Source organism: Trifolium pratense, linkage group LG6, assembly GCF_020283565.1.
Source record: "Trifolium pratense cultivar HEN17-A07 linkage group LG6, ARS_RC_1.1, whole genome shotgun sequence".
Lineage (NCBI taxonomy): Eukaryota > Viridiplantae > Streptophyta > Magnoliopsida > Fabales > Fabaceae > Trifolium > Trifolium pratense.
The window spans coordinates 40,859,157-40,881,664 of NC_060064.1; the positions used below are offsets into that span (position 1 = coordinate 40,859,157).

At 33.7% G+C, this 22,508-nt stretch overlaps 1 long non-coding RNA gene and 2 pseudogenes across 2 annotated transcripts; 1 reads left to right on the forward strand and 2 right to left on the reverse strand.

The window, feature by feature from the left end:
- The first annotated feature begins 7,131 nt into the window (after positions 1 to 7,131).
- Positions 7,132 to 17,819, forward strand: LOC123892278 (annotated as a pseudogene).
- LOC123889921 lies at positions 8,436 to 11,136 on the reverse strand. Of its 2 annotated transcripts, none has more exons than XR_006802674.1 (5): positions 10,641 to 11,136; positions 10,389 to 10,486; positions 10,139 to 10,267; positions 9,098 to 9,288; positions 8,436 to 8,689 (listed from the first exon to the last, which is right to left on the reverse strand). It is a non-coding gene; the product is annotated as an uncharacterized LOC123889921 (long non-coding RNA). The 2 variants fall into 2 exon arrangements; XR_006802673.1 differs by having other exon boundaries at positions 9,098 to 9,284; positions 10,641 to 11,133.
- A 413-nt stretch (positions 17,820 to 18,232) lies between the features above and the next one.
- Positions 18,233 to 19,177, reverse strand: LOC123888094 (annotated as a pseudogene).
- Positions 19,178 to 22,508: the final 3,331 nt, after the last annotated feature.

Below are 22,508 nucleotides of genomic sequence, written 5' to 3' on the forward strand. Positions count from 1 at the left end.
TCTGACCCCTTTTGGCATGGATTTTGTTGTGATTAATTTTAAAATTTATAAGAGGTTGTCATTTAAAATCAATTATGATTCTTTCTTGATGTAATCTTGTCTTATATTGAATATTTACACAAAAATTAAATGAAAGAGCTAAAACAATTACTATATTTTTTTAATGGCAAATATATTATATATTATATATTAAAATAAAAATAGTACAAGAGAATGTTTTGAACAACAAAGAGGTATCAGAAGTAGCGAAGTACACTTCAAAAAACAAAAAAAAAAAAGACAAATAAAATTACAAGAAAACACCAATGAACTATAACCCCTCAAAATCACCACAACGAGAAGAAGAATACCCCTTAATATAAACAGAGACAAGGATCAACTACATGTATGACAAAACAACAAGAGGGTCTCCAATCCTCCTGATCCATCGAGATCCAACACGACACCTCAACAAACTCTACCTATTCCAGCATAAAGTAGAGTGGATAAACAATTAATATCATTTAAAAGTGTTTTAGAGTGGATAAACATTTTTTTAAATTTTGTTGTCATAATTTATAAGACCCTTTTTAAAATTCAAACTGGATTAATTAAATTTTTACTATTAAAATACCTTTAATTAAATGAAGAGAAATAAAATATCACTATTTCTCTCTTAATAATTGAATTGTAATTTTAGAAACAGAATATACATTATTGGCAAATATAATGCAAAAGTAACTTGTTTTTAATTTTTGTGTTTTTATTAAAGAGATTTTATATTTTAAGACGTATGAAGTATTTTTTGAAAATAATATTATCTAAATTCTCTAGCTATAGATAATTTTTTCAAAAAACTCTAACCAAATATAATTTTTGTGTGGGTATACTCTATCTAGAGAATAATTAAGAGGACAATTTTTTTGATAATATTAAGAGAACAATTCACAAATCGACATCACGAACTAAAGATAAAAACAAGCTCTAATATAAAATAAAAGGTTGAAACTTGGGTTATATACTTTTCAGCAATCATTTTCAAAAAGTTGTTTTTAATATTTATAATTATAATAATCATACATTTATATACAAAGTTACATCTTTTATTAGGAAATGTGTGTTAGACAATATTATATAATGGATCTTTAGCTATAATTGGGTTAAGGGTGATTTAGTCTATTTAAATTGCACCATATTATATTCTTAGAGTAGAACTTCTTTTTGTTATCTACCAATTTCTTTTATACCCTTTGTCCGCTATTAAGTAGTGGATTATATCCGCTACGGAATCCATTATTTAAGTAACAAAAGAGTAAAATAAGAAATTAGTAAGAGAATGTGAGAGAATGTGGTAGGATGGCAAAAAAAACCTCTCTTAATGTCTATTGTTAACTATATCTTCAAGTACACTAGTACTATAGAAAAAGGTAAACAAGTTTACATTTTACGGGTTTGAATTCTCACTGGTGGTAGATTGATGATGTGCAATCTACTACATTCATCTTAATTTATTAAGTGCAGTCAATAATATCAATTGGTGGATTAACAACTAAGATCGATACAAATCCACATTTTACAGCTAAATAAGAAAGAAGGGAGTAGAGAAATGGTGTGATCAAGTGGAATAAAGGTCCACAATGATGTGTGTGGTGAATGCTTGTTATCTCAAACATGTTTGCGTGATTGACGTTGAGTTAGTCATTAATTATTTGGGCAAATCTATAAGAATCTTACAAATTTCCACTAGTTGGGTTCAATGTATTCTTGATGATATCACACCAAAAGAAAAACGTTAGTTTCTAAGGGACAAAAGCCTTTGAAAAGGGAAAAAAAACTATCAAAAATATGATTTTTCCATGACTTTCCGACGGTGACGATTAGCTTACACAAGGGCTTGAAAATAAAACGTAAATAACCCAACTCAAACATAGAAGCTTCTTTAGGGCATGTTTGGTGCACAGGATAAGAGACAGGATAGGATAACTGTATCATATCTTGTTTCAGTCCAGTGTTTGGTGACACAGCAGGATATGATAAGTTAATCCTGTAGCTTATCCTATCCTGTCTCTCTAGTTAAAATTCTTATCCTGAATTTGAGCTGGGTTACCAGCAGGATAGGATAATTTTTATTTTTTTTTTACTGATTTATTCTATAAAATATATTTTAAAATAAAAAAAATGAAAATTAATAAAATATAAATAATAAAATAATTAATTTTTAAATATACATGTGATTTTCTCACAAGGGTAATTTTGTAATTTACATAATAAAAAAAAAATCAAAATTATACTAAAATTACAATATTTTAAAGTAAACTAATTATTATGAGCAAGTATGTATTAAAAACATGATATAATAGTTATCATGTTTGTTATCCTGTGTGCGCCAAACACAAGATAGGATAACTGAGGATAACTGTTATCCTGCTGATATCATATCCTATCCTTATCCTGTTTTATTTCCTATCCTATCACTATCCTATCCTGCGCACCAAACGAGCCCTTATTGTATTTCAATAAAATTTGTTGCGTGTTTGTAATAAGGTGAGAATAGGGTGTTAGACTTAATTCAACTCTTTAAAATTAGTTTGTAAGTAAAAATTATCTCCACTTATAAACTAATGTACATGCCAACTCATATTCGATATCAAACTTCTTCTCAAATAGATGGATCACACGGGTCAATCCGTGAACCCGTATAACCCACGGTCTTAATGGTTCAACCCACAAAGTCTAAAATAAAATAGTATAAAGGGAACAAAATAAATTGGTCTTAAGCCGTGTGAGCTGGGCTGTGGGCCGGTTATATGGATCGGTTTGCGGACCTTAATTAGTCCATATTCCCTGCTTTAGGTATTTATTAGTAGGGATTAGCAATTTAATCCATCAATCACACCATTCATCCAACTAAATAGTCGTCCAATCCATCCACAACAAGTAAAAAAACTTGTCGATAAATTGGATTCAATCCATACATTTAAAAATATGGATGAATTCATTATATCCTATATATTTTAGAGATCCATTGGATGTTATTTTTTTTAATCCAATGAATAATTTTTTTGAAGAAGTTAAATTAGTCCACTCAAATTAACACCAGAGAGAATCGAAACTCAGACCTCAAGAGGAGCACACTCCCAGGTCCCAAGCCAATACCAATGTACCAACCCAAGTGGGTTAATCCAATGAATAATTACTTGGTGTTTATTTATTTTTGTTAATAGAGATTTTTTTAATTGTTGATAGTAAAATATAGGGTTAAATAAGTTTTTTTATCCCTATAAACATCTCAAATTTCATTTGTAGTCAATATAATTTTTTTTAGCAATTTTTGGTCTCTTAAATATTTTCTTCATACTTTAGGTCCCTTCTTAAGTCACCTCATGTATATCATTCAAAATTTTAAATTTTTTTCCACGACTATGATTAGTACATTATAGAAACTTTGTTACAAAAGTTTAAATTTTGTTAACAAGAATAAATTAAATATCAACTTTTAAGTTTGTCGTGCTTAAAAATTAGGGAGGTAGGGTGCAGGATCCTTAGTCTTGTAATGAATACAATTTTTGTAAAGTCCATATCATGTCACTTAGTTAACGATCACATATACATTATTTATAATGGAAAATTATTAAAAGGTTAACAATTTACAAACATAAAGGAATAATTTGATACTTTAAGAAGTTAAATGACCAATATATTACAAAAGTTTAACTTAAAAGACTCATAGATGTATATTTAAACCATATGTTTAAGTGACAAAACGATCTTCAATGTTAAAAATGTCTCCACTTATATAAATCTCCAAAATTCACGAGACTTAAACTTATTTACCCAAAAAATTTCAAAACAAAGTCAACTTTTGTTTCATGAAAAAATCTAAAAAAAACTTATCGACTGATAAAGAATAGGTCCATGAAACCCTTAATCCGCCGATGCCACAAATAAATAATGATATGGAGAAAAAGAAAAAAACTCTTATTAGAGACCCATGAATAAAAGGAAGAAGTGGAAGAAATGGAGGAGTTTGAGAGAAGTGGATTTTGGAAGGTTTATTTTTCTTCATAATACAAAATCTTCTTAATTTGGTCAAATTCAAAAATTATAGTAGAGGGAAATCTTTTATATTATAAGTTTGTATACACAAGCAAATCATAAACTCTAATTTTGTTTTGACTAGGATTCGAACCCACAACCCTGCAGTGCAAAGCAATATTTCTAACCATTATGACAAGTATATCAATTGTGATTAAAATTATGTGCAATAATTGATAAGCACCATCAATTTTAAAAGTATATCATATCAAAATTATTGTTGACTATATTATTCATCACGAAATATTTTTATGTCTTTCCTGATCAATGATTTTTTTTTCTACCGGATCATAAATTTAGAGAATAATTATCATGTGAGAATTGAAAAGTTATTATCACGTGTGATTTGGAAAATTATATATATATATATTCTCATACTATAACACCTTCAACAATATTGAAATCTATTAAAAAAAAAACATCTTTCACATTTCAATGTCTCATGTAACATTGCTTATATCACTTTTTAAATTATTTATTATGCAGTTTATTAAATTGTAGTTTTTTAAAATTGAAAAAAAAAATTTTGTCAAAAAAAAAGAAAAGAAAAAGAATTGATATTTTTTATAAATACCCTTTATTTTTATGTTAATGTATCCAAACATAAATCAATTCTGTTTAACTTACTTTTAACCAAAATCAAATCTATCAAACCCAATTCTGCTAAATCAATTTTTTTTGTAATACAACCAAACACAACCATAGTCATGTTACTAATCACATTCATTTTTTTTTTATTTTAACATTGCAGATTTAATATTAACCGATGATCAATTGATACAATATGCACTAGCAGATATTGAGATTATGTTACGTAGTTGTCGGAAGAGTTTAAAAGATTATCCTCCAATGCCTAGAGCAGACACATCATTAGTTCCTGATATACAAAATAGTTTACTACACGACGAATTGAATTATAACAGACAATCATTAGCTGAGGAACATGTTAGATTGATGTCAACTATGACTTCAGAGCAACGTAAAGTATATGACATAATCATGACAAAAGTTAACGAAAACAAACCTGGTGTGTTTTTTCTTTATGGTTATGGCGGTACAGGGAAGACATTTATCTGGAGGGCCATGTTAGCCGCATTACACTCAAAAGGTGAGATAGTTTTAACAGTTGCCTCAAGTGGGATCGCTGCATTGCTTATACCTGGCGGTAGAACAACACATTCAAGGTTTTGTATTCCTCTAAATGTTGAGGAATTTTCAACATGTACCATAGTTCCTAAAAGCCCTTTGGCGCTATTAATACAAAAAGCAAGACTCATTATATGGGATGAAGCACCAATGATGAACAAACACTGTTTCGAAGCTGTTGATCGAACTTTAAAAGATATTCTCAAGTTTGTTGATGAAAAAATAAACGGATTCCCTTCGGTGGAAATTTTTTTGTTTTTGGCGGAGATTTTAGACAAATTCTACCAGTAATATCAAAAGGTACAAGACCAGAAGTTGTCATGCTGCTATTAATTCTTCGGTTCTTTGGAATTTTTGTGAAGTTTTAACATTGAGTAAAAACATGCGGCTTCTCGGTGGTGTTTCGAGTGCAGACGTTGAACAAAGAAGATTGTTTTCTGAATGAGTTTTGAGTGTTGGCGATGGAGAAATTGGAGATGACAACGACGATGATTTAGAACTTGACATTCCATCAGATTTATTGATTCCAAATTCAGGTGATCCTCTTGCTTCTATCGTTGAAAGCACCTATCCCCAACTTTTACAAAACATGAACGATATAACGTATTTCCAAAATAGAGCTATACTAGCTCCTAAAAATTCAATAGTCGACACAATAAATGATTATATGTTGGATTTAATTCCTGGTGAAGAAAAAACATATTTGAGTTATGATACTCCACTCACACAAAATGTAAACGGTCAAATAGTGGATGATGTTCATACTCTCGAATTTTTGAACACGATTTATACGTCGGAACTTCCAAATCACAAGTTGAGACTTAAAGTTGGAGTTACAGTTATGCTATTAAGGAATTTGAATAAAAAATTAGGATTATGCAATGGAACAAGACTTATATTATTACGAGATTGTGAAAACGTGCTCTTGAAGGAAAAATAATTTCATGAAGTAATATTGGTGATCAGGTTTTCATACCTAGATTTTCTCTTACACCATCTGACGTGAGAATTCCTTTTAAATTTCAACGGAGACAATTTCCTATAATGATTTCTTTTGCGATGACTATTAATAAGAGTCAGGGACAATCTTTAAAGCATGTTGGGATATATCTTTCGTCGCCAGTATTTTCACATGGTCAGTTGTATGTGCAATTTCAAGAGTTACTTCTAGAAAAGGATTAAAAATATTGATCATCGATGAAGACGGTGAAGATACGACTAAGACTTCGAATATGGTCTATAAGGAAGTCTTCCGTAATATAACATAATTTTCTTTGTATGAATATTTATCCAAAATTATTGTTGAACTATCGTTTAATGTTACTCAACTTTTTTCATATACCTTACATTATTGGAATTGTCATATCTTATTTAATCATTATATATCTTAAAGCTAATCAGACATGTGCACCGCACGAGTCGATGTTCTAGTTTTGGAGAGTATACATTAATTCTTCAAATTTAATCTATATCGATATAATATTCTCAAAAATTAAAATTATATTAATCATAAAAGCTTATTTATCATTCTATAAAAAAGCTCTCTAAAAAAAGTGAAGCATTTTTCTGCTTAGGACCTTGGAGTTTGCTCCTCTCAAGGTTTCAAGTTCAAATCCTCCTAGTGCCTCCTCAGGTTCTGGCTTTAAATGAACACCCACGCAAGTGGACAGTGTGATTGATGTCTCTCGAATTAGTCTGTCGGTCCTTAGGCCAGATACCAAGTCTTAAAAAAAAACAAAAAATTGGAAGGTATAATATTATTATTTATATTTAAGGGGAGGGGGTGGCATTAGTCTGGCTATTCATTCTCCCAACAGGGATTTGAACTCTGTCATTTTGGATTATAAAGCTAGATAGTCACTACTGCGCCAACAACCACACGATTAGTTAAAATTATACTTGGATTATGTAATGTTTAAGAAGCGAAGTGTCGTTAGCACAGCCTTAACATTCTTTCAAATATTCCCTCTATTTGGGTAACTTCGCATAAGTCAAATCATGTGGGTTTCATTCCCTATTTAGCGGGACCTATTAACAAAATGGTGGAACCTACATGAATTTTACCGAACTATAAGCGCGAACGGGCGAAAGTGCGAGCGCTTGCGCGAGGGCACGTGAGTGCGTAGGCACAACGTAATCACACACTGTAGTCACAAATATTGTCACTCAAATTATTCATTTCTCTTTGTAACATGTGGCAGACTTATTTCTGATTGGATTATTTAAGTCACTGTGTTTTGCATTGGAGACAATCATGTTCCACTGACTTATCATCATATTGCTCTAGCTGAAACTTGCCTCTTAGAATGTACTGTCAATACCTTTTATCATTTGGGAGAATCTGAATTCGACTCCTTTGAGGAGTAATTTTAGGCAAACTTTAGTTACCTCTTGGCCGAACTACAGATTCCCAGGGCACCCTTCCCTTCAGAACCATAACACAAAATAAAATACTTTTCTTTTAAGAATAACCTACCTACCAGTGTACTGTACCATCATGTTTAAGTTGATTTTAGTTATCTTTTACAAATGCCTCTTGTTTAATACCCATTGATGACTGTAAATGTCATGTTTATGGAATGTTTACCGAGTAACACAGCGTTGCAGATGAAGATGTTGAGGATCTTATCTCCAATAAAGCTCCAGGAACGCCTTCTGGAACTGTTTTTCCATATGTTGGTGTTGCTTGCCTCGGAGTATTTTTATTTGGTTATCATCTTGGGTATGAATTTCATCTTTGTATAGTTTGAAGATCAATGGACTTATAATGCACTACATCCTTTTCATTACACCACTAGTACAGAAAACACTTTTTACATCTGGCCAAAACCCCATTTTACATCTGACCCCAGTCAGAGGTAGACGTACAAGAAGTAGTAAGTTTACGCTTTTTACATCTGACATTCGCCAGATGTAAATTTATCCCCTTTTACCTCTGTTCTCGTGTTTCAGCTGACCAATTTTTTTTTTAATTAAATTGGACCTTTTACATCTGACCAAGTCACCAGATGTGAAATAGTAACTTTATTTAATTTTTTTTTTTCAAAATCCTGCGTTTTTTTTTTTTTTTTTAAATTTAAATCCTATTTTGTAATTAAAAAAAACCAAAATAGCATTACAATTCAACATTCAACCAAAATACAATTACATTATATGATCAAATGTCATTAAAGCAAAATACCAAGTCATTACAATTCAAATAAAATACCAAGTCATTACAATTCAAGCAAAATACCAACTCATTCATCCAAAATGTTATAACATTCAAGCAAAATACAAGTCATTACAATTCAAAACATCATAATTAATATGAATCCATCACACAAATTAACCTAGCTAGCTCCTAAGCCTCATCATCGGCAACATCATAATCTACCTCGGGATTGTATAGGTCAAGAAAACAAGTTGCCTAGCTGTTTCGTAATTCATACAGCTCCTCCTCTGTTAATGACATGGGATCATTGAACACCTACAATACATAAACATGATCAACTTATTCATACTACATGATCTAAAAAAATGCAATAATCCAGGATCTAATATATATATGCACAAAATGGCGGAGCACTCAGATAGTTTTCCATTTTGAAAATTTTCATGGCACAAAACACAGTTAGGCTAATTCCAGCAGGCCAAGATAATACATCTATAAAGCACAAACACACACACCAATAATAATTTGAGAAAGTAAAATATTTGAATGTAACCACATGGTCGGTGTCAACATCGGACACTGACACATGTCGGACATGCCTTAAATCTAAAATGCTGGTGCTACATTAGTACTTCATTCATTCAGAGAAAGTAGTGGCAAGTACTTAAAAACCAAAATTGAAATGAAAAAAATTGCAAAAAAATTTCTTAGGATATTTCATACCTTTTCTGCAGAACTTTGCACATAGAAGCATCCCCTGGTAACATATAAGCCTTACTTTTTGGAAGAGAACCATTGATACTACTTCCTACTTGTGTGGTAGAAAATTCTGAGTTGGCCGCAGAATCTGATCTGACAATTCATCCTCAGTGAAATCATTCTGCATTCCATTAGCAGCACTCCTCATCACCTACCTCAAATGTAAACAAAAAGCTATTTTACATTTGCAATAACTTTCCTATGTTAATATAATGTGTTGAAACAGATAATATTTGGGTAATGTTGAGTGTCTAGGCTTGCACATTGGTCATTTTTGTTAATTTTAACAAGACAACATAAATATAAATATTCTACAATTATCTAACAGAAATCTAACCAAATACATCCGAGACACAGGAATATTGTGTATGTAAGGAGAAATAAAGGATTACACCTCTGTGTTTGTGTTAGGAATAACACTCCCACAGTTCCAGCTTTTAAAGTATATAGCAGAAGAATGAACAAAAGTGGTACTAATTAACTATGTGTTTCCATTATTTAGTTAGTTGCTGTTTTAGTTGTTTGAGTTAGTTTAGGAATTAGGCTTTTGTAGCCCTTGTGATAGTTAGGTTTAGTTAGGGTGTTAATTGGTAGTTATCCTTTTGTAACTTTGGAGGTCTATATAAGGATGCCCAAGTGTAGCTCGGAGGTTAGGATTTATCGGAGGTTAGGATTTATTTTGTTTATTTGACTAGATTACCGGTGTTTCTTCTCAAAAAACCTAGCAGTTAGTAAGCAAGTAGAATTAAAGACACCAGAAAGTGAAATTTGTGGACTAGAGAAAGCAGAGTTAAGGTCTCTAGAACACTTCAGTGTAGTTCATTCATTCAATTCCAATAGGGAATTCTTTTCTTTCCTTCTCTCAAATCTAGTTCTTATCAAACTGACAATATCTTTCTTTTATTATATCGGAACCACAGTTTAAAATACGTCTATCGTTGCTCAGCACAAACTACCAGAAGTATAAAAATACCGGACCTTTACACAATTCAACCACAAACCTACCTCAAATCAACACAGCAAGTGAAACACACCCCGTGACCTTGCATTCCATTAGCAGCACTCCTCATCACCGGATCCCTCGTCATTCCTTGTCTTCCAGTAAGTGTTTCTCTCGATGAATGACACTTCCTTCTAATGAACACAATGTAGTTTTTTCTAGGAAGAATTCAACTCAAAATCATCACATTCTTACAACAAACAACACAACAACAATAACAATAGCAAAACAACAGTAATGAGTGAAGAATAATACATCTCTGACCCATCTAAATGGGTTTTTGTCAACTCCTTCAGTGAACATCTTGACCTAACCAAATCAACCCTTCGATGCAAATGCACTACCAATTAAACCTAAAAAAAAGAAGCTTTATGCATAAAAATAGAATGAATAGTGATTGAAGCCAAATTGAACAAAATATCACTGAACTCAAAAACCCAACTAAAAAATTTATTCATAATAATAAAAAAAAATTATTCATAATTCATGAGTAAATTAGGGTTTGACCTTTTCTCTGGGTTTCAGCTAGAGATGACAGAGATGTGTTTCAGCCTTCAATTTGTGTTTAACTGGGTTTTGGAATTTCCGTTTCAGCCTTCAATTCATGTTTCAGTGAGACAGAGAGACGACATAGATGAGCGAGTACGTGAGATCAGTGAGAGAGAAGACGAGATCGATCGTGAGAGAGATGAGGCCGCCGAGTTCGAGTGAGATCTGAGAGAGAAGATGAGATCGATCGTGAGAGATGAGGCCGGTCGCTAGGGTTCGAGTGAGCAGTGAGAGATGAAGGAGATCGTGAGAGAGCTGTTACTATGAGACCAATTATTAATCACTTGAAGTCTTTTTACATCCGGGGATATTATGGTCATATGTGAAATTATTTTAGACAATTTTTACCATAATTACAGGATTGCCACCGCGTTTAGCTTTGCATCTGGGGATATTGTGGCTAGATGTAAAACGTTTTGTCTATATATTTTTCACATCTGTGGATATTGAAACCAGATGAAAAGACAACTTCATATAGCATTTTACATCTGACATATGCTCGTCAGATGTAAACTACTTGTGTAATATGTCATATTTATACTAGTGCACTGTCATCTAAGTTAATTGAATGATAAGCAACTTCTTTATGTCTTATGTTGAATTTCATCTGTTGTACTGCTGATTTACTTCTTAGGTGGGAAACTCTGATAATGCCCTGTTTGGTGTAGGGTGGTAAATGGGGATCTTGAGTACCTTGCCAAGGATCTTGGTATCGTTCAAAACACTGTCCATCAAGGTTTTTTTCTTCTTTCCTTTTCATTTGGTAGTTTGTACTTTGTAGTTGCAAATAAGTTTATTGGCACTGAAATTGTAAATGTTTTGCAAATACCCTTATTTATGTTTTGCTCTAGTGATTTTCATGAGATTTATATTGTATCCATGAACAGGATGGATTGTCAGCATGTTACTTGCCGGTGCTACTGTCGGTTCTTTTACTGGTGGAGCATTTGCTGACAAATTTGGTCGAACCCAGACTTTTCAGTTGGATGCAATCCCTCTAGGCTCTAGCAATTGGAGGATTTCTTTGGTCTGTCAATTTTCCTTGATACAAGGATTGATCTTTAATGTTTATTTGATACCGGATGTTTTAAATTTAATTCATTTACAGTACTACTGCTCAGAGTGTTTCAAACAATGATCATTGGCCGCTCGTTAGCTGGCATAGGAATTGGCGTTGCGTCTGCGATAGTACCACTGTACATATCTGAGGTGATGCCTATATAAATTATTTTAGCATTTGTGATCATGTTTACATATTTTATATGGACCTCAGGCTTATGGTGACTTCTTTTAGTGGACAGATTTCTCCTACCGTGCACTTGGATCTGTTAATCAACTTTTTATATGTATTGGGATTCTTGCGGCACTAGTGGCCGGTTTGCCTCTGGAAGGAAATCCTATGTGGCATGTAGTATTGTGTTGCTTCATCTCTTGTCACCTGTTTATTGCTTCATAGGTCAAATTTCAATAGAGGGCATGCATGTTTTCCATTGTGAATTTGTGGATTGAAGCCAGTAATCTATCTGGTGGCTTGAAATTAACGATTTTTTAACTCCGGCAACAACAAAATTCTAAGTTACTTTCATGCCATCCACCAGCCTTGTGAATGCATGAATGTTAATTGGCATTCCCTTCTACCTCGTCTGATCATCGTTTAATTATCAGGTGGCGTACAATGTTTGGAATTGCAGTAATTCCATCTATTCTATTAGCTCTTGGGATGTCAATTTGTCCAGAGAGTCCCCGGTGGCTTTACCAGGTTGTCATTTTCTGTAAACTTAATACAACTGAACGGATGTATATGTATATACTCCCTCCGTCCCTTATTATAAGCTCCTATTGACATTTTTTACGCATATTAAGAAAAGTTTATAGTGTAATTAATGTGTACTTTTTGGATATTACAATTACTAAATTGTCCTTGGTGAAAGATGTATTTGTAGCTGACTTTTTATATTTCAATGCAAAGTAGGGTTATGTTTGGAAAAGTAAGTAATAAATGTGTCCAAGAACTTGAAAAGAGACTTGAAAGAGTGCTTATAAATAGGGACGGAGGGAGTATAATGCATTGCCTTCAAAGTTTAGTGATTGCAATAATTTTCTGAGAACATTACATCTCTTCTTTTACAGCAAGGGAAAATCGCTGAAGCTGAAAAAGCTATTAAAACATTATATGGAAAAGAAATAGTTCGTTCGGTTATGCAGGACTTGACAACAGCAAGTCAAGGTTCTTCTGAACCTGAAGCAGGATGGTTTGAAGTTTGAACTGTTTAGTAGACGATATTGGAAAATTTAAGTTAAGACAGATTCCATGTTTGATTATTAATTGTAGAAAAGGTTTGTAGTGTATTTAAGCATAGTCTAAGTAAAGACTTATTGCATAGTTTTTTACTTTAGATTCACCTTCAGCTTTTGAAGACTTGGTCATGATTATATTTAGTTTCTCTACTAAATTTCATTTTGGTTTGTTCTGAAATCATTAATGCTGAATGAATTGTTGTAGCATTTCTCTAACATATTCGCTGTTGCAGTTGTCACCGTTGGCGCGACACTTTTCTTGTTCCAACAATTGGCTGGAATAAATGCAGTGGTTTATTATTCAACTTCTGTCTTTCGCAGTGCTGGAATTGCTTCAGATGTTGCAGCAAGTGGGCTGGTTGGTGCATCAAATGTTTTTGGTTAGTACTTTTCATTCTAAAAATTGATAGTCTTAAAAGTTTAGATTTAGTGTGACTCGGTTCTACAAAATTAGCTTTGAAGATGAATTGTGCCATTCTTTATATGTTCTTTTCAGGCCTTATCTGTTTTCAATTTGGGACATAGATTTTCCCGATACACCCCCACATGCCCAACAATAGACAATTAGGCTTGGTGCGTGGATAATATGGTCGGTGACCCGAATCAATAAGATTTAATATACTATATTAGGTTTTTATGTGGGACGTAACTCATCCTTACAAAACCGATGTTGTAGGGTTGAGTTTACGATAATCTAGAGTCTATCTAATATCCGTTCAGATATTGGACCATCCTCAACATGTTCAGTCCTCAACATGTGAGAGGTGTGTTCAGAGTCACACATTAGATGAGGTATAGCCTGAAAATATGTTTACAAGTGGGAAACATCCCTCAACTTACAAATCAATTTTGTAGGTTGAATTCGACACAATCCAAATTTTAAGAATTAGTATGAAATGCGGACAAACATTGTAATTTATACATTTTTCCTGGTGTTTGATTCTGGTGCAGGCACTGTTGTTGCTTCGTCCTTGATGGACAAAAACTGTTGTTAGCTTTAGTGGGATGGTAATAATAATTTTAATTCTCATTTGTCGAAGGCTTAAAGCAAAAGGTGTTTGAGCCTTATTTTTCTGTGTTTTCCAGGCTGCTTCTATGTTGCTTCTGATAGAGTGTTGAAGCTCTATTAAGCTACACTAAGCTAAACCTAGGAAAGCAATAAAGAAAGATAAATAAAATAAAAGATAAATTGATTCATTTCATTGATTCCCTTAAAATATGAAAGAACACTACATATATAGGACTCCTAATGGGCCTAAGAGCATAAAGCCCATTTAACAACCCAATAACATAAATGACCAACTATAAATAATATATATCATTAATATCTAAATTACTTAATTAAATACTATATAATAATTAATTAATTAACTACTAACTAATCTTCTATCATTGCCGCCGGGTTCACTTGAACCTTGTCCTCAAGGTTCAGAAACATGATTGGATGAATGTGAAGTGAAGCAGCCCAAATGATTTTTTTTTGTCCATTACTCTTGAGCCCAAATCAAGAAGTCCATAAAAAATTTGCACATAGGATGTTGCCTTAATAATGGATAATAGCTGGACATAGATGCCTCCTACATCACGTGCGGTGTTTGTGGGTTGTTGTGCTAGTAGACAAAATAATTTGGACATGTGGCAATTTTTGTATTGGAGGGATTTGTTTAGTGGGTGATAGGTGGCATAAGGAGGGATGTAGTTTGTCCCCTAGTGAATTGAATCAATTGATAGTACCGCTGAAACTGCGTGAAAATATTTGCACCACTCTCTCGCATGAACTATTTGCCGTTTTCTCAGTCCTCAAAACGCGTATGACAAACAAACTAGAGTGGGACAAAATTTGGTACGACGATTTCAAATCCAACGATCTCAGCGATGGACATGGACGTGGTACTGAGAGTGCTGTAGATGCTTTGTCCGGTGGCTTTGGAGGTGGACGTGGCAGCGCCGGAGGAGGAGATAAAAACATTTTCGGTGACAAGTGTAGATCCGGCGGTTTCGGAGGCGGTGGTGATGCCAGTAGTAGATATGATACTTCAAAGGGTGGCTTTGGTACTGGCGTTTCAACGAACGTCCTTAGATCTGGTGGTTTTGGGAGTGGTGGCGTCGCCGGAGTTAAAAAAAATTCCAGTCGCGGCTGTTGATCTGGTGGGTCCGGCAGTGGTCGCGGCGCTGAAGGTAGTGGAGAAAAAATCTCCTCCGGCAGTTTCCTAGGCGGTGACGGTGGTAACTGTACGATCATTGAACGTAAATCCGGGTGTTTGGGCGGCGGAGCTGGTGGTGAAGGCGGTGGTGACGGCGCCGGAAGTTGTAAAAACCCATTTTTCTCGTTATCAAACTCCAGAGATGGTAGAAACAACATGCTGATGCTCCTCGAATTTTTAGAAGTGAGTATTTCAGTAGAAATTTTAGTAATTTGAACACTGAGTTTGTGGGATGGTTCTTGAACCACAAACCCTTCTGTTTCTTCTTGTTTTTCCACTGGTTCTAATGAATCTTCTTCATTTTCATTAGTAAATTTCTCTTCCTCATCTTCTTTCACTTGATTTTCTTCTTCCTCAAGTGGTTCTAGAATTTCTTCACCTTCTGTCTGTTCTTTTGCATCTTCTTCACCAGGTAAAATGAGTCTCCATTCAGGCTTGAAGTGCCTAAGTAATGCACATGTGAATGAGTCCCAACTTGGCTTTGGGTCTGTAGGATACCAGCTCAGCCACCATGTGTGAGCAGAAAACAACTTTCTAGTATCTTTTCTTCATCTAATAGTTTCCAGCTCCTACTGTTAAAGATTTTTTCAGAGCAAATAATCCACCAATAAGCATCTTCACTACCATCAAAGGTAGGAATTTTCTGACGGATTTTAGCATTTTGGATTGTTGCAGCTTGTGGTGTCTTTAGGGTTGGGTTGGGTAACGGTGATGGAGTGGGTAGTGTTGTGACAGTGGATGGGTCAGAAGAAGGTGAATATGGGTTTGGTGATGGTGAAGAAGTTGTGTATGATGTGTAATGGTTTAGTGATGGTGATGGGGCGTTGTTTGGGTATGAAGAGTAAGGTGGGTAGGTGAAACTTGGTGGTGGGTGGTATGATGGGTCATGGAGGTGATGTGGATATGAAGGAAAAGTTGAATAATGAATGGGAGGAGGTTGTTGCTGTGAAACATAGGATGAATATGGGTTAGAATGTGGAGGTGAAGAGTAGATGTTGGGTGGTGTTGTGGGTGATGAGTTATAGGGGTTGAAAGATGAAGATGGTGTGAGTGGGGGTGGTGAATACGAATGAACATAAGCTGTAGATGTGGCATATGGGCTAGGTGATGAATATGGAGTGGGTGAATGTGGTGTGTAGCCATGGTTAAAACACAAATTTGGTGATGGAGTTGTAAGAGGGGTGTTGGTGGAATAAAATGGAGGAATGGGTGAACAAGATGGATAAGTATATGATGGATAAAGTGGAGATGTAAAATCTGCCATGAGAGAATTGAGTGTAAGGAATGAAAGCACCAATTGATAGAGTGTTGAAGCTCTATTAAGCTACACTAAGCTAAACCTAGGAAAGCAATAAAGAAAGATAAATAAAATAAAAGATAAATTGATTCATTTCATTGATTCCCTTAAAATATGAAAGAACACTACATATATAGGACTCCTAATGGGCCTAAGAGCATAAAGCCCATTTAACAACCCAATAACATAAATGACCAACTATAAATAATATATATCATTAGGGAAATGCTGCTTGTACCGAAAATGTTGATCACGAAGTTTTCCCGAATGATGTGGCAGCATCTAAGCTATTAATTTAATAAATCATGTTTCTCTCATCTCTCTCGTCTCATTCCCAACAACACCACCACCGTTTTTTTTTTTTCAATACAATTTTCTCTTGCTCATCTTTCATAATATCTCTCTCAAATTCTTGCATTCAATTGAGATATCTTTCTATTACCTCTCAAGGCCAGCCAACTTGTTGCTCAACTGGGTTTTATTTTTTCCTTGTTTGGAAGTACTGTCAAGATGGGGTATTTTAAAGTAAAAATTTTGATAACAATTTGGGTTTAAAAATTCTTTATTTTAATGGTGTATCCATGAAGATTATTGGGGAATTGGTTGGTTAGAGAAGAGATTAAGAAATTGAAGCTTCTAAATTGTAAAACAGTCTATGGTTCTTACTCTTTTGTTCTTTGTTTGCTGGGTTGTTCAACATATTATGCTCAAAATGAGTGTTATTGTTAGTGTTTGCTGAATGTTGGAGTTTGATTTGTTGGCCATTTTTGTACACATGAGAAAAAGTATCAGTGGCAGCAAAAGCAGAGCGTTTTTTTTGGGGTCAAGCGGTGCAGAGTATATAATAAATATGCTGCTTTCGTGATACATTCGGGAGATTTTTTTCGTGTGATATAGCAGCGCTCATATCATTAATATCTAAATTACTTAATTAAATACTATATAATAATTAATTAATTAACTACTAACTAATCTTCTATCAGCTTCTCTCTGTGTCTTTTAGTTGGAAAGTCCTTGCACCATACTCGGGCACCCTTGCAGTCCTCGCGACTGTCCTGTAAGTCATTTAATTTTTGTAAAATTGATTTCATTTTGTATTTTCATTTCTCATTTAACTTTGGTGGCTTTTGAATTTCAAGCAGTTATGTATTATCCTTCTCCCTTGGAGCTGGTCCTGTGCCTGCCCTTCTTCTACCAGAAATATTTGCATCAAGAATCAGAGCAAAAGCAATTTCTTTGTCATTAGGCACACATTTGGAATCTAAAATTACATGTTATTATGTTAGCTTGCTGTAAATTTTGAAACTTCAATGCTGATAATGCATTAATTGCTACACTGATTTTGTTGGTTTGTCTGAAAATTATGCTAATGATGAAATATGGAAAATTGGATTTTTGTTATTAGATTTTGTTGGTTTGTCTTGAGTGTTGTAAACAAGATTGGTTCTCAATTGTGTGTCTTCTTGGTGTCTTGTACATAGCTACTAATGTTGTGGAAACGAAGGGTCGCTCATTGGAAGAAATTTTATGTGCGCTTACTCCTACAATAACTTAGAATTTTTGCTGCTAATTTTCTTCTTGATGCAGTAATTACTAGAATTTTTATCTTATATTTGCCCATTTATTAAATTTACAAGTTCTTAAAGTCCTAAAGTCATTATAGTTATTAAATTTTGAAACGCAGAATATAACTAAGTTCTTCAAAGTCATTAGTAGTTAAAAATTAACAACTACAAATATATATGAACAGGTTTTGAAGCTTAACCAAAGGATATGCAAAGTAGTACTCAAATACCAAAATTACAATCATATTTTCACTGTTGTCTTTCTGAATTTATCTCTACAAAATTGCTGGAAGACGCATATGGGGTTTGTAATGATGGCACTTTAGGAGAATATAAAAAAGGCTTTGGAAGATATGGCACTGACCGAAGTGGTCCTTGCAGCATTTCTATTACTCTACTCATTGATTGTCTATCTAATGGATTTGTTTGAATGCACCATAGACTTACCATAGTAATCTTTCTCACCATATCATTTTCTTCCTCTCAATTTGTCAAACAATTCTCAAAGTTGTTACCTTGTTCAAGATCCTTATAAATCCAGTCTGAAAAGTACATTTCAGAAGTACATGAACTTCCACTGTCATAATTCTTTCTTCCTCCAATCATTTCTAGAATTAACATACCATAACTATATACATCGAATTTGTAAGAAACTCCACCAAATGCTCGACTAAATACTTCTGGTGCTATGTATCCTATGGTTCCTCTTGTGCCAAGTATAGACACAATACTATTATTCCTTTGGCATATTTTAGCTAGTCCAAAATCGGATATTTTTGGACAAAAATCTTAACCCAAAAGAATGTTTTGCGGTTTAATATCAAGATGTAAAATTCTTGAAATACATCCTTGATGCAAGTATTCTAGTCCACGAGCAATGCCGATTGCAATTTGGTAGATTGTGTTCCAATCCAAACTACAAATTGCATAAGGAAATCCTCTTTTAAGGATAAACTTATCCAATGAACATAAATTCATATATTAGTGCTCTTTTGTTCTCATAACAAAAACCTAAAAGTGAAACAATGTTCACATGCGACGTTCTACTAATACTCGCTACTTCATTTATAAATTCTTTTCTATTTCCCTTGGACTCGTTTATCACTTTCACTGCCACTTGACGTCCATCAGGTAAACTTGCTTTGTAAACAACACCGTATCCTCCTTAACCTAATTTGTTCCGAAATGAGTTTGTCATTCTTTTAACTTCTGAATATCTATATTGCTTAATTGGCACTGACAAGTTATATGAAATCCTCCACATTTGTGGTCAATAGATTTTTTTGTTTTTTTGAAGACCCACCTTTTTACCAAAATATGATACTTCTTACGTTTACAACTAAACTAATCAACAAAGTATGACAAATCCAACACTAATCATCAATGCCCTGCATGTTTGCATTAGAGAGAATTATAAACAAAAGAAAATGGTATAATTAGTGAAGTTTAAATAAGTTAAATTGTAAAATCTAAATACAATATTATTTATCGATTTCGTTGAGTAATTTTGTCAGATACATTGCTCAATCTAATTTTTTTTTTGTCTTAAACTTTTGGTTGTTCGAAAAAATGACTAATAATCTGAAACTTTAATGGTAAGTAACAAAATCTGATTTAAGATTATTTTAGATGTGGTTTAAACTCCTTATTTCTGATCAATTTGGTCTTGATTGAAGTTCATTAGTAACTTGATCTTTCTATAATTTTGTCAAGTTAAAAAAAAAGACATGGTTTTTGTTTTCTTTTTTTTTCTTCAAAATAATTGTATTTGTTTCATGTAAATAAAACAGTTATTGAAAAAAAAAAATATATATAGTTAGAGAGTTATTTCGAGAGGGTATTTGTAAGAATGATATAATCAAAACAATATAATTTCAACATAAAACTTTTTATTGTATATAGTTGAGATGAGAATGAATAGATAACAAGACTTGCACATAACCAAAGGTAACAAAACAATTTGAAATATATAATAAATATAGAAGCATACCTGTAATCCAAATTACATGTCTATGGTTTGCTTTAGATGAAGCTCTAGTTTGGCCAAGCAAAGCATTCCCAGTTGTATTTAACTTAACCTTGGATAAAAATTTGGGAATTGGTCCTGATAGATTATTATTGGAAACATCAAGAAGCCGAAGTTTGCGCAAAGTTATAAGACTGTGTGGTATTGAAACCGTCAAAGAATTGTCAGCAAGAGTCAAGTTCACTAAACTTGTTAAATTGAAAAATGCCGGGGAGATGGTTCATGTTAAAGAAAAATTATGGATCTCAAAAGTAATAATCTCTTCTCTTTCACACCTAACCAAGATTTGATTGGTCTAAAAAAGGTCCATTCTCCTCCGGTACAATCATTGTTCCCTTTAATTGAAAAATAAATCAAAAAAGCATCAAGCTTAAAAGATTAAAAAATTTCAAGCAAAGTCATAATCTGATGATCACAATGTCCAACATGACTTCGACAATAGTTATTTGGTTCCAAAGTTGCTTTAATACCCTTTTGAAACACATGTAATGGTCCGTGAAGCTTATTGTTGTCCAAAGATATGATTTTCAAGCTAGATTGAGTGAGCAACGAAGATGGAACAAAACCAGTTAACTCATTTGACTGAAGCTGCAAATCAAACAAATTAGTACAATTGGACATGTTGGGAATTCGACCTATGAAGCTGTTTTTGTTAAGCCATGCTTGAGACAAATTACTCATAGTTGATATAACAGAAATTTGACCTTGGAACCTGTTGTTGTTAAGCTGTAAACACCTTATTACTGCAGATTTTCCGAGAGATTGGGGTAGATTTCCATATATTTTGTTGTGAGAAATAATAAAAGTATGCAAATTTGGAAACCAAATGAACGTTTCCGAATCTAACGAGCCTATCATATTCGTAGCTTCGAGATGGAGGGTGTCTAAACAGTGGCGGAACCAGGATTTTTTTCTTGGGTGGGCCGTTAATAAAATTTATAATATATAAATTAAATATAAAAAAAATTATATTGCGTATAAAAATTTAAGTCATAATAAGCAATTGAAGGAAAATCGTAGCAAAACAGAGATGTAAAACGCAGCGGAAATTAAAATTTTCCTTCGATGGATCCTTGCGAATGGACATGATCAGAGTTTCGATTATTACCTTTGAAGAACAAATTCCTCGATTCTGAGTTGATCACAAGCACCGCACGATCGCAGCACCTCTAGCCGGTCCACACGAACAGTTTCCGTTCACCTCTTAGTGCTAGCTGCAAGACGACGGTAGAGGGAGATTTAGTGCGGTTAGGGTTTTAGAGAATTTTAGGGTTTCTCCAAAATTCGGATTATGTGTGTAACGACAAGACTGAATTGCATAAGGCTCTATTTATAGAGCTTCTTATGTTGTCTTCAGGCCAAAGCGGTTATTGGACTTCGCAAGCCCAATAACCTACTGTTACTAATCGCACCCCACTAATAAGTCATACTTATTTCTCCCGTCATTAACTGTCCTTATGTGTGTGACCCTGTAGGTTCCTATGATGTTGGCAATAATATTAATCTCGATATTATAAACAGTGAGCGGTATCTAGAAACACATCACTGCTACCCAAGTCACAAGAATGTCACGTGATCTGACAAACCTTTCCGTGATAAATATCTTATGTATAATTACCCTTTTACCCTTATGTCTATATTGAACACAAGGCATAGTATGCCACCCTTGCTAAGTTCAATATTGGGCCCATAGACATATCTCCTGTTATGTAGGAGGGGCAAATTCCATCTAGGTCACTCATGTCCCTCAGCATGATTCGTGGAATACCCATCAACCAACTTTATAGTCATCCTGTTACGGATAACGTTTGAATGGCAACAAGGTCATACACTCCTACATCTAGGGTACATAGTGATTTCAGGTCGAAGGGTGGAATACACCACTTATCACTATGAGAATATCTTATGACATTTCATAACGCACTATGTAGTTGTTTACGTTGGAATTTGGTAAACAACCGCTAGTTTAAGTATTTAAACTCGCGAGATCAACTAGTAAATCTCAGGACAATTTTGTGTTTATTCGCTTCAAGAAAACTGTTTGAATGTTCGTTTGAATAAGGAAACAAACACTTAGGAATTAAAATATTTTAAAGCATACAAGAGAAACTAATTCGAATCGCCTCGAAGTAGCAGTTTCTCAAGCAAGTATCTGGATTCAGACTTGGAAAAAATTACTGGAAAACAAATTGCATTGAATGAAAACAATTACAAATAAAGATGGTTCACAAAACATACATTTCTCCTTCGAATTCCGTTCGTTCGATCGCTGAGTACTTAGAATTTTTAGAGAGAGTGTTTGTATAAATTTTGTGACCCTTGTTCTGAATGAAAAACTACTATAAATACTACTACTAAGTGGTAACTGTTTCTCGATCATCTGGACGCTCCTCCATTTGCCACGTCGACCACGTTCTCCACTTTCATCTTTCATTC